The sequence below is a fragment of the Coffea arabica genome, chromosome 2c (assembly GCF_036785885.1).
Source record: "Coffea arabica cultivar ET-39 chromosome 2c, Coffea Arabica ET-39 HiFi, whole genome shotgun sequence".
Taxonomy (NCBI): domain Eukaryota; kingdom Viridiplantae; phylum Streptophyta; class Magnoliopsida; order Gentianales; family Rubiaceae; genus Coffea; species Coffea arabica.
The window spans coordinates 28402349-28413630 of record NC_092312.1 but is presented as its reverse complement, the minus strand read 5'-3'; positions in this window follow the sequence as shown (position 1 = coordinate 28413630).

Genomic DNA, 11282 nt, shown 5'->3' with positions numbered 1-11282 from the left:
TGTAGAACTAGTAAACAAAAACATTCTCCAAATTAGAGATGAAAAATATCTGAAGGAAAGGAAAAAGGAAGAAGATGTCTACCTACTCGTGCAGCCGACAAAAGCCAAGATAGAAACCTAATCTAAGTGACTAGTCTCGTGACTAGTCATTCTCGGCCGAAAATAAAGGAAACTATCTAATTGACTAGTCTCTTATTCTTACCAAACTACTATTACTAATTTAAATCAAATTGGAAAGTCTATGACAATCATTTGACAAAACATCTGTGACCTCACTTTCGAGACTTCAATGCATGACTGGATAATACACATCCATTCTCGAGCCTTCTTAGGATGTGCAGAGTTTAACTTTGACGTAACCATGCCGATCTGTAAATTTAGTGCAAAACTCGTGTCTTTTCTTTCTTTTTATCCAAATCTCTACAACCAACACCAATTACCAAAAGTAAATAGAATCCATTAATTAACGCAATATTTGGTAAGATAAAAGAGGAAAATAATTATAAAATTAATGACAAAAATGCTATCCAGTTCAAAACCTACGGGATAGCGCCAATGCATCGACCATTGAAAACTAAACGCCGTTATGAAAAAGAATAATTTTCCTCTCCCTTTTATTGATCAAATGATTGAGAGGTTAGCTTGTCGAGTTTATTAATATTTTTTGGACAATTTTTCAGATTACTTCTAGTTTGCAATTGCACCAGAAGATCAGGAGAAAACCACCTTTACGTGCCCGTTTGGAACCTTTGCATATAGGTGAATGTCTTTCAGATTATGTAATGCCCCCGTCACTTTTCAGAAATGTATGGTAAATATCTTTTCTGAATATGTGGAGAAAATTAAAGAGGTGTTTATGGATGACTTTAGCGTATATGGTGATAGTTTTTTATAACTGTCTTGATAATTTGAAGTTAATTTTGACAAGGTGTATAGAAACTAATCTAGTGCTCAATTAAAAAAAAATGTCATTTTATGGTTGAGTACGAGATAGCTTTAGGTCATGCAGTGTCATCCGGAGGTATTGAAATTGATAAAGCCAAGATAGATATCGTGTCTACTTTATCTTACCCTGCAAGTGTGTAGGAAGTACGCCTTTTTTGGACATGTAGGCTTCTATCACAAGTTTATCAAAGACTTCTCGAAAATTGGAACTCCTCTATTCAAACTTTTGCAAAAAGAGATGACATTTGAGCTCGATTACGAGTGTAAATCGGCATTTAACTAGTTGAAAGAGTTCTTAATTTCACCACCGATCATCCAACCCCTAATTGGAGCCTTCCATTTGAAATTATATGTGATGTCAATGACTATGCAGTGGGAGCAGTGTTGGGTCAAAGAGTAGGAAACATTGCTGGTGCCATTTACTGTACATCGAGGCCTTAAATGGAGTTCAGCTCAATTACACCACCATTGAAAAGGAGCTTCTAACTATAATTTTTGTTTTAGAAAAATTCAGGTCATATTTATTAAGTGCTAAAGTTACACCCCGTGCGGCCAACAAAAGCCAAGATAAAAACCTATTCTAAGTGACTAGTCATTCTCAGCCGAAAAGAAAGGAAACTACCTTTTTTACTAGTCTCCTATGCTTACTAAACTTGTGACGACCCCACCTCCACCTAGGGCGTACACAAGGGTTTGGTGGACCGCTTGCTCAACTCTCATAAGAACTCACTCACGTACCATGAAATTTACAAGAAAATAACCTTAATATTAAGAGCAATAACAGTTACAATATGCCATGTATATACTCCTGGACCTCAAATGCCCATACAATCGATAAATATAGTCAAATAGTCAACCTTACAAAGATCAAACCAAGCAAGCTAGCTAGAAACCTATGGAGTGCTCATGCAAGCAACTAACAAAACTTAGACAAAGTCGATGCCTTTTCCAATTTCCACTCTCATGTTCTCATCTTGTAAGGAAAACAAATTCATGGAATAAACTACAAACCCAGTGAGATTCCAAGAAAATAGGCAAGTGAATTAGCATACATGATGCTATGCACAGGATATCAGGAAACAAGTCAGACTCAATCAGACCAGGATATAAGGTATAGTAAAGCAGGTAACCAGATCGGTCATGCAATAGCGTACGGAAATAAAAAACACATTTATGCCAAAAGGATATAGGCTACTCTCAGGAGCAGGTTCCACTGTAACTTGTCTGGGATCCATTGACTCTCTGTCAACCATGGCATTATAATGTCCGTAGATCACCACTAAACGTCAATCTCTGTCCACCGATCATCCCTCTACCAGACTCGAACGCCAATCAAGTACCCATTGTTCATCAGTCTCTTGACCAAACCTTTTACCGGCTCGATTCTACCAACTAGTCATGGGGTTGGGCTTATGGCCCCAAGTATTCAAGAATCAAGTATTCATAATATGGCTTAAAACTCCAGGTATTCAAGAATTCATGAGTAGAGTCGTTGGTTATTACCCAACGCTTACGCAGGTAATGATTGAAGCTGTTAGCGGTCACCTAACGCTCCGTATCAAGCAAGTCATGAGTTCAAGTCAAGAGAAAACAGGTTAGGAAATTCTTCCTTTACCCCAAGGTTGCTAACTTATCTAACCGCTCTAGGGCTGGTCTCAAGCAAGAGATTCAACGAGAGTTCAGTTCAGCCATTACCGACCTACATGCATGCATACGCATGAGTAACCCAAGTTCCAATTTACACTATGTCTTGGATAAGTGTCCAAGGGCCCAGTTCAACCGCTGCAAGAAGAGATGCAGACGACCTACAAACATACACAGGTACATGCAAGTTCGCATGCAAAAGTCAAGTATTTCAAGTTCACGGAGCTCTAGTGCAATTAAAGACACACTCGCCTAGACAAGATTAAGTCACAAGTCACATATATATCAAGTCACTTGTTCATGCATAAACAAGATGTCAAGTATTTAGTTAAATTAATTCGAATACGATAAAGTACACGCTCACCTATGGAGTAACAATTCAAGTGCCGAGCAATTTCTAGCAACAAGTCATATTCAGTCAGGTAACATGGAACATGTAATTGGAACACTCACCACGGCAACAAGCTTAAGTGTTTGCTTTAGGAGCACTTCCGCCATCACCTTCAAGTCCTAAAATCAAGTATGTGAAGTGCCATGAGATCCACTACTCCAAACTATAATATTTAAAGGAAAACACTTTCAAACCAACCAAGTTATCGCAACTCCAATCATAAAACCAAACTCAAAATGGTTCTACAACTCCAACTTGAATTTGGAAATGAGAGCAAGAACAGCTTTTGAAGAACAGAATTTTCTCCAGTTTTGTGTGATACTATTTGAAAAATCATATTTCAAGCTTCTTAAATCCAAAATTTATAAACTTTATATCTTTAGAAAATTGACTCAAAGGGTTACAATTTCTCAGAAGACACATTTCTAAGATTCTATCCACAATTCAATCAAATTATAGTCTCAAGTTGCTGCTTCATTCGGTAGAAAAACAGAACAGGTGTGGAAATTCGGTCAATTTTGAAAAATAACAGATATTCATAGAAATTGAGAAAATTTCTAAAATTTATACAGTAGAAGGTACTCTGAATTTAGTTTCAAAGGCAATAGACGGAACTCAATTCTGACTTTTCTACATGAAGTTATAACCAATTTCCTAAAGCTGTGCAGAGCTCTCTGCGGAAATTTTCAACAAGCCAAAGAATGTTTTTTCCAAACTCTCCTCTAGCCAAACTCCCCAACTTTCTTTCATGTTTATATAACAAATCCACAATTTAAACTAACCGACATGTTATAAGACATATAATGTCAATTTCTAACAAAGAAATTGCTTACAAAACTAACTATGTGAAGGCTGAAAATTTTTGCCTTAAACTAGAATTACAACCTAAGTTGGAAAATTCTATAGCAAAGCTAAAAATTCATACTAAAGCTCAAAATTCCCATGTCAAGACCTAAAAGGCATACAAAGCTGAAAATCACATTCCAAGACTGAAAATTAGCATAACAAGGCTGAAAATTAACTTCTAGAGCTGAAAATTCGTATAACAAAGCTAAAAATGCTTCTCCAACAAGATATCCAAGCCCACAAGTCATATCAAAACTAGAAGTTTTCATTTCAAGGCTGGAAAATTATAACTCAAAGCTGGAAAATTCAATCAACCTCACAAAATCATGAAATCTTTCTCAAACCTTCCATAATCAAGTCATATATCCATCAAAAAAGGAAAGATAAGAAAGAAAAGAAGGTTTCTTAACTTGATACCTTCAAACCCTAGGAAGAAATGCAATCAAGAGCTTCCTTTTTCCCTAAATCTCTCCACAAGAGCTTTTCTTCCTTCCTTGTCACAACTTTCTATGGATTGAAGTAAGATTCTAGAATAAATTGTTCAAGGATTCAAGCAAGGGACCAAGTTGAAATTTTAGTGTTTTTCCCTCTCTTTTCTTGCTAGGAAGTTCGGCCAAGAAGTAGAAAGAAAGGAAGGGAATTTTGACCCAACTTCTAAGAGAAAGTTCAAGAGAAGTCTTGGTCAAAGTTCCATAAATGAGTGACACTTGGCAAGGCAAGAAAGTGACACTTGGCAGGGCAAGAAAGTGACACTTGGTAAGGCAATGATTAGTGTCTAATTAATGACCTAATTATCTTGGTTGGATAAGAAGAAAATTTAGTCTTAGTCAAAGTTAAGATTTTATGGTTTTATGACAAATGGTAAATCAAGAGCTAATCCTTATCTAATTATCTTTCAAGCACTAAAATATCTAGCCAACTTCTAATGATCTCTTCACTCCTTATAAATAATATCCCTTTGTATCCAACTCCTCCTAATCTTCCAAATTTATCATACATACCTCACTAGTGGGTCCCATTTTCATAAATGCTCTAACTTATAAAAGACAAATAATAAAATCTTGACTCACTTATAAAGTATCCAGGAAATTAAGGCAAATAAAATAAAGTAAAAAAAATGTATCCAAGAAAATAAGATACAATATAAAATAAGTTTTCTGGTCCTCACAAAACTACTATTACTAATTCAAATCAAATTAGAAAGTCTATAACAATCATCTGATTAAACATCTGTGACCCCACTTTCGAGACTTAAATGCACAGTTGGATAATATGTGTTCACTCCTGAGCCTCCTTAGGATGTGCAGAGTTTAACTTTGACGTGACCATACCGATCAGCAAATTTAGCAAAAAAACTCACATCTTTTTTTTTCTCTTTATCCAAATCTCTGCAACCAGCACAAATTACCAAAAGTAAATAGAATCTGCAAATTAACACAATATTTGGTAAGATAAAATAGGGAAATAATTATAAAATTAATGACACAAATGTAACTTATCATAAACTATCTTCGTGTTTGGGGTTGTTTGGCATATGTTAGACACTACAAGAAAATTGGTCATCAGTGACAACTTTTCTCTGTGACGAAAAAAAGTTGTCACAAAAGTGGATCCTTTATTGACGACTTTCTAACTCGTCACAAACCTCTAATGGGAGCCAACTCATTTGTGACGACTTTTCTAAGTCGTCACTAGTAAATTCCCGCTAAAATTTAGCAAGAGCGCGGGAGTGTTTAGAACACACAATAGTGACGACATTAAGAGTATCATCACTATTGCTTGGCCTATTTACGAACGAGTTTTTGTTGTCGTCACTGATCACTAAAAAAAAGGTTATTAGTGACAATATTTTGTAGTGATGACAATAAGTTGTCACAAAAGGAATTTCTTTAGTCGCGATACCTAAAGTTGTCACAATTGCATCAAAGCAACTAAATGTTTAGTGACGACCCGTTATTTTCGTCACAAACTACACTGCAAGAAATATGGTTATTAGTGACAACATTTTTGAGTGACGACAAAAGTCGTCACAAAACGTGGTTGTTTAGTGACGACAAGGAGAGTTGTCATAATTGCTCAAAGCAACTAAGTCTTCAGTGACGACCTTGAAAAAGTTGTCACTAAAATGATCTATATAGTGACAACTTCTAATATCGTCACTGTCACTCTACCGATTCGGATTTAGTGACAAGAATTAATCGTCACTGTTTAAAGTACTTATTTCTAAGTCACTTTCATTAATTCTACTGTGCCACCCTAACTTTTGTAATTTAGCCCCAAATGTTGTAAAAAATTCCATTGATTCCATTATGATACCTTAACTTTTACAATTTAGCCTCATATGTAGTACACCGATTTCTTTAATTCTATTATTACTCCCTAACTTTTGTAATTTAGCCCCATGTGTAATTCACCAATTTCAGTAATTCTACTATGGCACTCTAACTTTTGCAATTTAACCCCCATATGTAATACACAAATTTTATTATTTCTATTATGGCACCCTAGCTTTTACAATTTAGCCCCTATTTTGTTATTAGGAAATTGCGAATGGTATCTTGATAAACTATGCATAAATATTTTATAATTTTCTCAAATTTAAGTAATAATTTGTTATGAACTCTAAAGATATATCTTTCATTACAATAGTTATAAGGCAAGCATGTCTTTTTATCAATGGAATAAGAAATTTATGCCAGATTTATCCTTTGTACTACATGCCAAGTAGTATTAGCAAAGGAATAACAAAGTACTACAAAGTAATTAACAAAATAGCCTTCAGGGAGTGTAGTTTATGGGCAAATAAGCATTATCTATTCAAAGTACCAACTTTTTATGGGCATTTTACTCTCAAACATATAATTTAAGATAAATTTATAAATATTTGTAAGTAAAATTCAAAAAGTGTTACACTGATTTCTTATAAAACGAAAACTGGCAGGTTATCTTTTCAACATAAATTAATTTTTTTTTAAAAAAAGAAATGGCCCATAAAGTACCAACTCTTTGTGGGTTTCCTCCATTACATGAACAAATATTCTGCTCTTTATAGGCATTTCACTCTGAATCATTTAATTTATGTTAAATACATAAATGTTTGTAAGTAAAATTCAAAAAGTGTTGCACTAATATTTTTATGAAAGGGAAACTGGTAGGTTTTATATTTAACATAAATTAAATATGTGAAAGCAAAAAAAAAAAAAAAGAAATTACCCATAAATCTATGTCTTGCAAATCTATACTAGTAAAATAGTTTCAAACAAAATTAAACGTTAAAATAAACTGTAATTTATACACATTAAAATATCTGTAATTTATACACATTTTGCAACTACTACTTTGTGTTTTCTCTGTAATGAATTTTTTAACTATTGAGAACTTAAGTTTTGTCTTGCAAATCTATACTAGTACGATAGTTTTAAACAAAATTAAACATTAAAATAAATGTTTGAAAAAGAACAAAAGTACATTTATCACTTGCAGTAATGTAACAAAATTTTCTCAACCATTATCAATATGGAAAATTGTGCTTTGTTGATTCTAGTTTATTTAGTTTCTATCCAATGTTAATTAAATTATTATTATTTTTTTTTGTTTTTGTTGTTTTTGTTGTTTGTTATCTATTTTTATTATCAGTTTTATTTAGTTAATTTCAAAAAAAAAAAAAAAAAAAAAATCAAAAAATCAAAAAAAATCACAACTCCACTTCTGCCGGTTCCATTTCCACTTCACATTCCAGCACCTTCCATTCCAAGTGCCGACTTAGCTCCACTCCAAACACTTCAATATATACATTCCACTACCTACACACTCCACGGGGGGGGATATGATTTCCAATCCACCACAACATTGCACTTCCATTTTTTTTTCTTTTCTGCCGTGAGCCGAGAGTGTGTGAGGGAGAGAAAGAGCCGAGCCTTTTATTCTTTTCCTTTCTGTCCGTAAACTAGGGAGGGAAGAGAGAGACTTGCTGTTCATTCTTCCTTCCATCCGTGAGCTAGTGAAGAAATTGAGAGCCAAATTTCCTCCATCCTAGTCGCAAGCTTGAGCAAGGGAGAGGGAGAGCTAGCGGGCTGCAATTTCTGGACTGTCGAGAGGAAGAAAAATATTTCTGTTGCTAGCCGTGTGTGTGAACTCCAAGCTGAGGTAATTTCTGGACCTAAACTAGTTGTTTAGGGATAGATGATGTTGATTATAAGCTTGCATGTGGTGGTTATGTGGTTGGATGATAGATTAAGTCACAAGAAAACTGGTTTCGAAAGAATTGGAGTGCTGAATGAGTAAGCTGGAAATTTACAGCCTTAATTGGCCAATTTGTGATAATCTGAGTTTAATTGTGTAGTTAATTAACTAAAAACTGGATGATCAAGCTTTGCATGAAGTTAATTAGCTGTGAGAAAGCAAGAAAATTTAAGGAAAACAAAATCTGGTTGCATGCAAGTCAACCGAGAGGAACTGAATGAATTTCTGGTTGGTTAGTGTTTTTGATGTTTGTTCGAACTTGGTTTTGGATCAAACCTGATAGATTGCTCTTTATTTGGTGATGCATGTAAGTTTTATGGTGACAAGCTTGAGTTTTGTTGCTGGAATTCTTGTTTGGAGGACTACATGGCCGCTGGAAAAGTTTCAGCTTAGCCGATGGTGGTTCTTTTGAGTATTAATGGATGTTTTGGTGATTGAAGCTGGAAAATCCCGTTGTATGCCCTATATGACCTATATCTAGTATTGCATGTTGAATTTTCTGGATGGAAACCTTGTTGAAAATTTCGAAATAACTTGCTGGAAAATCTGTTTTGTTGGCCGAGAGAGAGTAGGTTGAAACACTCTTGTTAATTTGGAAAATTCCATGATCATTGGCTATAATCCTAAGTAAAATGTCTTATAACATCTTGTTCTAGTTTTCATGTTTATCTTATTGATTTTTTAACACTTGAAAAGCTGGTGAATTGGACCATGAACTGAAGTAATTATGGAAGGAAAATATTTTTCAGCATGGCCGAGAGAAAGGAGTTGAGCACTTGACTAGTTTTCCTTCGAATTTTAGCTAAGATTCTTATGTTGGATGTTAAGACTAGTTTGTAGATTGCTAATCACCTTTTGCATGTTGAGTTGAAGTAAAAATTGAAGAAAATTAGGGACAAAAGCTCTATAAATAAACTACTACATTGCTGGAAAATGTACATAGCTGGCCGAATCTTCATGTCTTACGGTTTTAGTCTTTTGTTTATTCTTTCATTTCGGTTCCAGGCTGGTATCTTATTTAGATGACAGTTCAATCAAGCCTTTTATTGGTTGTTTGCATGAATATGCCTAAGTGCAAGAAGAGATTGCATGAGAATGGTTGTGGAAAGATTTTTCCTGAAGCTGCAAAATGGCAGCAGAAAAATTGCAGCAGAATAGGTGTTGTCGCATTTGCTTTTCCTGCGTTTCTTGTCCATACTTCGTTTTCTTCTAGTTGGTTATTATGTCTTGTGTGAAAAGGGGCAGGGGAAGATGAGTTTGCATGATTGAATCTGAAATGTTTGAATTGGGTTTGAGTATCTGCTGGGAAAGAATTCAATCAGGCTACCTAGCTTTTTGTGCATGAATGCTTTGTCCAGAATTTTCTTTTGCATCAGTTCCTTTATTGTTTCTTGCTTGTTGTGGTTGGAAGTCATGAAGTCTCTTGCTTAGCTTAAGGCTGTGATTAAGAAATCTGAGTTTGAGAAGGAAAATGTAGCAACCTGCTTGTTTGTTTTTCAGAAACTCTTGCTGCATTTTTTTTGTTTTGCTGCGTTTTCATCCTCATAATTTGCTGCTTTCTTTTTCTTCCCACAACAACCCACACAAGCTAGTTTTGATCTTTCTATTTTATCTTTTACTAGCCTAATCCGATGTTAAAGGGGAAGTGGGTGAGTGGTGTTGAGTTTGCACTTTTGGGTTTTGAATACTTGAACCATTACCAGACAGTTTTGAAAAATGAACGAAACAGTTTTTTGCCGAGCTACCTTCTAGCACTTTGCGCAATTTTCCTTCTCTGGTTTGTCTTGTTGAATGTTGAAATTGCATTGTATGTTTGGATGTTTTTTTTGGTTGAATGGTTTTGATCAAGTTTTGGCATTAAGGTTGATATTTGCTTGTGAGAATGCAAGTTGCGGTTGATAGTTTGATTGCAGAAATGTTTTCTTGTTGCAAACAATCTCACGTTCATTTGCATGAGTTTGCATGAAATAATTTTTTAAGATTTGCATTTTGACCCCTCAAGTTCCTTTTTGTTGCACTATGGCTCTAGAAATTGAAATATCCATCAATTTGATCCTTCAAATGTCTTTTTCATTTTTCATTTGGATCCCTATTTGACGAATATGGATTTGTTTGATTATTTGAAAGGCTTCAATGGTTCAATTTCGTATCTATTAGTGGTTCCTTAACTTTTGTTTTTGAATAATTTGTGTTGATTGATTTACTATTAAATTGGTACATTAATCTTTTGTTTAATGGTTTTTAGCTCAAATTAGAACCTTTTCCACTTATTAGCTTCACGAACAGGGGAGGTATAACTTTCTTTTATCTTTTGTTTCTCTCCTATGTGGACTAATGTGCTAATTGAAATTTGCATGTCTACTTGCTTTTCTAGCCACTCCTTATTTCATTTCATTTATTTCATTTACTTTCGATTTCTATCAATGGGGTATGTGTACACCTCTTGGCTTGTAATAGATAGGGCGTAGCAAGTAATTTGGTCCATTTTCCCTTTCCCCTTTGTTTTAGTTAGTAAATGTAATGGTTGCATGCCTATGTGTTATATGTTAAATGCTTTATTAGGATCTGGCATTTAGTCGAGCATGATAAGTGCTACATGATTTAAGTGATTTGCATGTCTACTCGTTTTTTTTAAGTATAGATGAATGGAATGGATGAATGTACGTCACCACACTAGTCTAACGCTAGTTGTGGTTTCTTTTATCGTTTCCACTAGTCCAACGCTAGTCGGAATTCATAGGAGGGGCTAGTCCAATGCTAGACCCAATAGGTTTTTTCTCCTTTTTCACGAAGTGCATGATCACCACATATCACGCATTTTTCCTTAGTTTATCATTTGGTATGTTCCTCAAACCCCTTCCCCTTCACTTTAGGACTTGCATCTCATGCTAGTTAGAGTTCATTTGCGTGAAAACCCCCTTGGGTAAGGGAAACGAGCGAGTGTGGCTTCAAAATAGCCTTAGCACGCTAGTTTTTCCTTCTAATCAAAGGGAAAATTAAAATCTCAAAAAGTTAGAAGTCAACCCCCGTACCCGACTTGTTGCATTCCCCTAGGGTCATACTTTCATTTTTATCACTTCCATACTCTTTTAATCACATTTTTCTTACATTTCTCAATCCATATTTTTCACTACATTTTTATCATTTATTTACTTTACTTCACAAATGAAATTCAAGTTTCACTTATATATGTACTATTCTATCTTCATTCATT